The sequence below is a fragment of the Pungitius pungitius genome, chromosome 2 (genome assembly GCF_949316345.1).
Source record: "Pungitius pungitius chromosome 2, fPunPun2.1, whole genome shotgun sequence".
Taxonomy (NCBI): Eukaryota; Metazoa; Chordata; class Actinopteri; order Perciformes; family Gasterosteidae; genus Pungitius; species Pungitius pungitius.
In genome coordinates this window covers 13,588,235-13,593,995 of record NC_084901.1, presented here as the reverse complement: position 1 = coordinate 13,593,995, position 5,761 = coordinate 13,588,235, and the positions used below count along the sequence as shown (strand labels likewise).

The following is a 5,761-nucleotide window of genomic DNA, read 5'->3' as shown; positions in this document are numbered from 1 at the left end:
TTTTATTATGTATTTTCAAGTAATATTCAAAGGTTTCATAGTCATTGCACATGAACTTAGAAATGCCAAGTAAGTTTAACTAGTGTTGGTGTTTGGAATCCGCGCATGCGCCTTGTGATGCGCATACAGGACGCATGCGCTCCGTTTTCCGCCAAAACACAAGAAGACGACAACGACGGTCAGGTTTAATGGAGGCAGGAGCACCTAAATTATCTTGAAGGTAAGTAATTCAGGGTTTTTCCTGCATATGTAACGAAGTTAAAATATAATATGATCCTACTTGCCATTATCACACATCACGTATCACTGTAGCTTAATTTTACCATGGTCACTAAACGCAACTTACTTGTGGACTTGGGTCGTGCGCCCGGGTGTACAGCAGTCAGACCTTGCTGTCCCCTTGGTAAGTGCACAAGTTATGAGCTCCACCATCGTTTTCATTAATTATCTTAATTGTATACAAAACGAGTGGTTTATTTTGTTATGAAACGTATAGCTCCCAAACGGTCGAGCACCTCCTTTTAATTTAAAAGTTGACGGTGTTTTTCTTTATTTAGATAATGTGGCCAGTGTGACACGTGTTGCTAGCTAACCAGCTAACCTCTTTTATTTTTCACTTGCAGTAAGACGTATGTGTGTGTAAACCGGGACTGACTATGATTAATAACAGAGCTGCCAACTCTCACGCTTTCGCTGTGTGACACCCGTTTTTGCCTGTTTGCACTCACGCCACACATCCGATTTCTGACACACAAATCCGGCCGAGACGCGTTCTTTCCTTTTTCAAACCCCCCCAACGATAGATGGCGCTGATGAGCGCCACTGAGCCATGTGCGCTGCACCCCGAAATAAGCGACAGAAGAAGAGATACCAGCGGCGCAAAAGAACCAAAACGCAAGAAGAAACAGTCGATACCTCAAGAAGTCTGAAGTCTGAGCTGAGACTGGCTAGGTATGAAACAATGAAATATCATCCAATTCAGTACTCACTCTCTCAAACTTTAAAGCACCTGTGCTAGGCTAAGTTAATGCTGGAGCCGTCAGACAGCGTTACAGCACGCACAGAGATGAGAAAGGTATGTATGGATTGTTCTAACTCTGGGGATTACCGTGAATAAGCTAAAGTCCCAATAAGTCGCTGTGTTCCTTTAACCTACAGCAGTAATGACCGCAGAAGACCAACAAATGTAGATCCAGGATATAAAAGTTTTGTATGAATTTGGATGTTGCTTCTATTGACAACATGTATAGATTAGTGAATTCATATGGTATCTTCTGTCTGTTAAAACAGCGACACGTTGAAGCGAGACGGGAGGCTATTATTCGCGCCCTGATGGAATTCCTGGGGGAGTCTTCAGGTGAACTCAAGGACTAGAAGGTAAATTGAAACATTTTCAGATCACAAAGTTCACTTGAGTACATTATATTGAATGCTTATTCACTTCCCCTTTAAATACAACTTGCTTGAACCATCAAAACATTTTTTTTTAAATGGAGCCTTTTTTGGTCCCTTTGAACAAATTATTTTTTCCCCAAATATTCTCCAAATTTGATTTTCAAAAATGGTTCATATATATATATATATATATATATATATATATATTTTTTTTTTCTTTAACAAGCAGAAATGTAATATATATGGGAGCCCATTTCCTCCAATGGAAAAAATTGAAATGAAATCCCCATGGAAATAATAATGATCAAAAGTCCCAATACTTATTAAGAAATTATTTTTGGCTCACTTTGTGGTTTGCAACTTTTTATTTTACATGCACATCTGTATTATTCAGTGTTACCAAGTTCAGGACTCACTAGAGTTGTGCATAAGGTCCATAAGGCCTGATTTACTACAGGTTGGTGTAAAAGCGAGTGCTAACTTAAGCTGTTATCGGTACTGTGGAAGAAGAATATTTTCAGAATCAGAAAAATGTATTTCAAACTGAATTTTCACGAGACACTGAATTCTGCTTGAATTCACATATTTTACAGGATATCAGCAGAGAAGAAGCTCAAGAGGACCAGGCTTAGCAAGTCCTGAGGATCTGTGTCTTCCACACAAGTGAAGAAGATGACGGTGCATCCAAAACTGATGTGTTGATTGTTATTGAAGGGACTGAGGTACTTGACAAATGTGGAAGTGTTGCAAAGGCCTGTCTCCTGCTCATGGTCATCATATATGCCATGAACCTGTGTTATCCCCCAAAAACGCCTAACCCTTTTTAGTTTCAAGATATTCTGCACAGACGTTTAGAACCTCAGGGCAAAACACTGTTCTTTAAGGTCAAACGTTTTAATGTTAAACCAATAATAAGCATGTATTTTAAGATGCACTGAAGGTTCCTGAAGCATGTCAAATGTTTTTGTTGAGAGTTCAAGGTTAAAAAGCCTATCCAAAAGATAGGCTACATATTCTCTATCCAAACAGTTCCTGAATGTTTCCTTGTGCCTTTTACCAAGCTACCTCAAACCCATTTTAGCCACTCTAAGATGAAATTTCTGTCATCTACTCACCCCGATGCCGATAAGATTGAAGTGTTGTCGAACATTCGTGCTCTTCTGGGAGTTTGGAACACTGATGGGTTTGCTGGAAGTTACTAGTTAAGTTTGTGTGCAGTGTTGGAAATTGTTTGATTAAAAATTGTTTTTCACTTGAAAATAAATGGGTTTTTAAATTCAACAGTTGCCTTATTTTTTTTGAAGCCATTGTTTCAATAAACAAAAACATTAAGAACAAATTTAGCAAATTTACACTGCAGAAGAATTATGTATAATGTTGTGTAAATGTTACTTAAATATAGTCCATAAATAAAAGTTAGAAAAAGTATTTAGAAATTACCTTAAAACGCCATTGGTTTTAGGTGAGATTTTTCAGTTCGAAGCATTCAAGAGTTTAAGTAAAACTTACAAAGAATGGGAGAGTAAAACTCAATAACCATATTAATAAACAACAGTAAATTACTTGAGTTTTGCTAGTAAAATAAACTTGAGATCTGCAAGTAAAGTTTACTTGATGATTGCCCTTGTAGAATTTACTTACAATTGTAAGTGCAAAAACTTTCCTAAGTTTTCTCAAGTAAATATCACTTAACATTTTTTTCAGTGTGGGGGGGCAGTGGGTTGAGGTTCTTGGTGAGCTGTAGGTGTGTGATGGGTGTCTCCATGTGACCGCAGACCCCCCCCCCCCCGTCGATGCTGGTACTATTGAACCATTGAAGCTCATTTACACGTCAGTAGATGTCGAATCAAATAAAAGAAATAACATTTATATGTTTTTATTGAAGCTTCTGCTCTGACTTTGGGACGTGATTTGTCTCCTGATGGGACAAAGCATGTTTGAAGAAGTCTGCCATGTTGTTCCTTTGTTGTTTTCTACTATCAGACGCCTCTGGAATCTGAATGGTTTTTTCTTTCCCGTTTTTTATTGAGCCCAGAAGGAGAATTAGTTTGTTAACAGCGGCACTGAGGAGGAGGACGGATTACAGAGCAAACAGTGGAGAAAAAACAAGGTAATGAAGGGTATGAATACAAATACAATCAGATTAAAGTGGACCTCTTTATGATGGCAATAAAAGATTAATGAAACACTGTATATCGGTAGAAAAAAACGGATGAATGATTGACTCGAGTTAAAGTCTGATGATCTGAATAAACGTTTCACTTTACTCTAAATGATCTGAATCAACGCAGAAAGAAATTCATTTCAGGCAGGATTTATTGATTCAACAATTGAAATATTCCCTTTTAACCCTCAGCTGGCCTCCTCTTGACCTTTCACCCTTTCACCGGCTTCACGTAAACACAACACAACTGTCTTTTACCTTTTGATGTTGTGATCCAAACGATGTTACGATAGAAGGTAAATGTAGAGTAGTAATGTTTGAGGGAATGAATTGTTACACATGAGCCTCATTTATTTCACCACAAAGCTGCATTCTACGCACCCGAAGTGACTTTCATCAGGAGACGAGGCTTTATGTTCACATCGTAGAGACGACATGTGAAATCATCTGAATGGCATCTGTAACACTGTTTGATATTCAGAGCTTTAGTGCCGACCTCATTGACTTCTACACACACATACACACACACACACACACACACCTAAAGTGCTAAAGAAGACGGGGAGACAGACAGACACCCTCCTCATTGAGAAGCACCTTGGGATAATGATGGAGGTGTCCGTAAGTGGCTCGGTGGTCAGGAGGAAGCGGGGCTTATCGCGGTTGCCTCGGTAACCGGTTGTAGGGTCAGACGGACGCAGATGTCTTTGTCTCACACGGCGTGCACCTCGTTAGGAGACGATCTGCAGCGCTTTTCATCCGAGGGCGACGAAAGAAACGAGGGAGAGGAACATTGTGTCTGAGCCCGTGACGGAGAAGAATATTTCTGCATCGACTCGCACGCGAGCAATTATTGGCAATTCCATAATCTATGAAATCATGAACTGTACTGAAATCCATTTGTCCCGCTGTCGCGGAGGGGGAGGGGGGGACTTTAATTGCCCTCCGGCGTCACCAGAACGGGGCTCGGCAAAGAGGGGCGAGGGGGGGGGGGGGGGGGGGTTGAAAACACTTGAGCTCTTTCTGCTTTCATTGTAGGACAGTGAGGTGGAGGCTGGACACAGAACGGAGTAATGCTCAGTGGTCTGTAGATTAAACATCATGTCTTCTATGAAGTCATGAAGGAAGAAGAGAACATGAAGTGAAGCCTCCCACTCAGCGATGGTCCCTCAGACAGAAGAAGACTAAATTCACTTTGTATGAACTTTTCAGTGTTTTTAATCTGTTTCTGAGTCTTTTACTGTTTAAATGCTCTTTTTGGAACATTTTAGTGATCTTTGGTCTGAAATGTGCATCAATGCAACTGTATTTCATATTTGTCGTGTTGAATGATGCTAATCGGACGAGATGAAGACACCAGAATGTGAAGGTTTGGGTCCCTCCACCTGACCTGCTCTCCTCCTCTTCCTCTGATCTTCACCACCCCCCCCCCCCCCCCCCCCCTCGTCTTCGTCTCCTGACGGGCTGTGATCCGTCATCTGGGAGCTCGGGCTCTCTAATGGGCCCAGACGACTCTTCACCTCGCCAGCTTCACGCAGTACCTCCCCCTTCACCCTCGACCCCCCCCCCGTCGGATTAACCTGATGATGTCGTCTCCCATCGAGGATTCATCCTTCGGGCTGCAACTTTCTCCCTAAATGTAAATACTCGCCCACACATCTTTCTGACTACCCCCACCTCTCTCTCCTCCTTCTTCTCCTCTGGAGCAGAGGATTAGCAGCCATGCGTGACTGATGGGGAGAAGATACGCCATCAGAATAAGTTCGACCGTCCCCCCGGGGAGAGTGTCATCCGTCCTGCACGTCTTCTGAACCGGGAATAAGTGGCTAATCTGTGTGCATGTTTCTGTGGCCCCAACGTGTGGGAATAGAACAGATCTAAACTTCATCCAGCTTCCATCTGGACATCCGGGCCGGTCCTAGGGCTCGCCGCTGATTTAAATGTGCTGCACCCTAATTACCCAGAATCCCCTCTGTCCCCCAGGACGCCTGCAGTTCTTTGGTAAGTGATTAACAACCTGTGCGTTGTGTTTTCGTTGGTCTCCCAGGCTGGAAGACGGCGTTTTGATTTGTAGGCTGCTCTGGGATTGGGCCAAGCTGTCATGTGACCTGCTGAGTCAGCAGCACTCGCACACACACACACACGCACGCACACGCACACACGCACGCACACGTACACTGATGACCTCTCCAGAGACGCACC

The 5,761-nt window shown here is 42.4% G+C and overlaps 1 long non-coding RNA gene across 2 annotated transcripts; it reads left to right on the top strand.

Moving 5' to 3' along the window:
- Positions 1 to 276: 276 nt before the first annotated feature.
- On the top strand, positions 277 to 2,694 carry LOC134114450 (uncharacterized). Of its 2 annotated transcripts, none has more exons than XR_009946821.1 (3): positions 277 to 951; positions 1,291 to 1,377; positions 1,989 to 2,694. It is a non-coding gene; the product is annotated as an uncharacterized LOC134114450 (long non-coding RNA). The 2 variants fall into 2 exon arrangements; XR_009946827.1 differs by having other exon boundaries at positions 277 to 1,075.
- Positions 2,695 to 5,761: the final 3,067 nt, after the last annotated feature.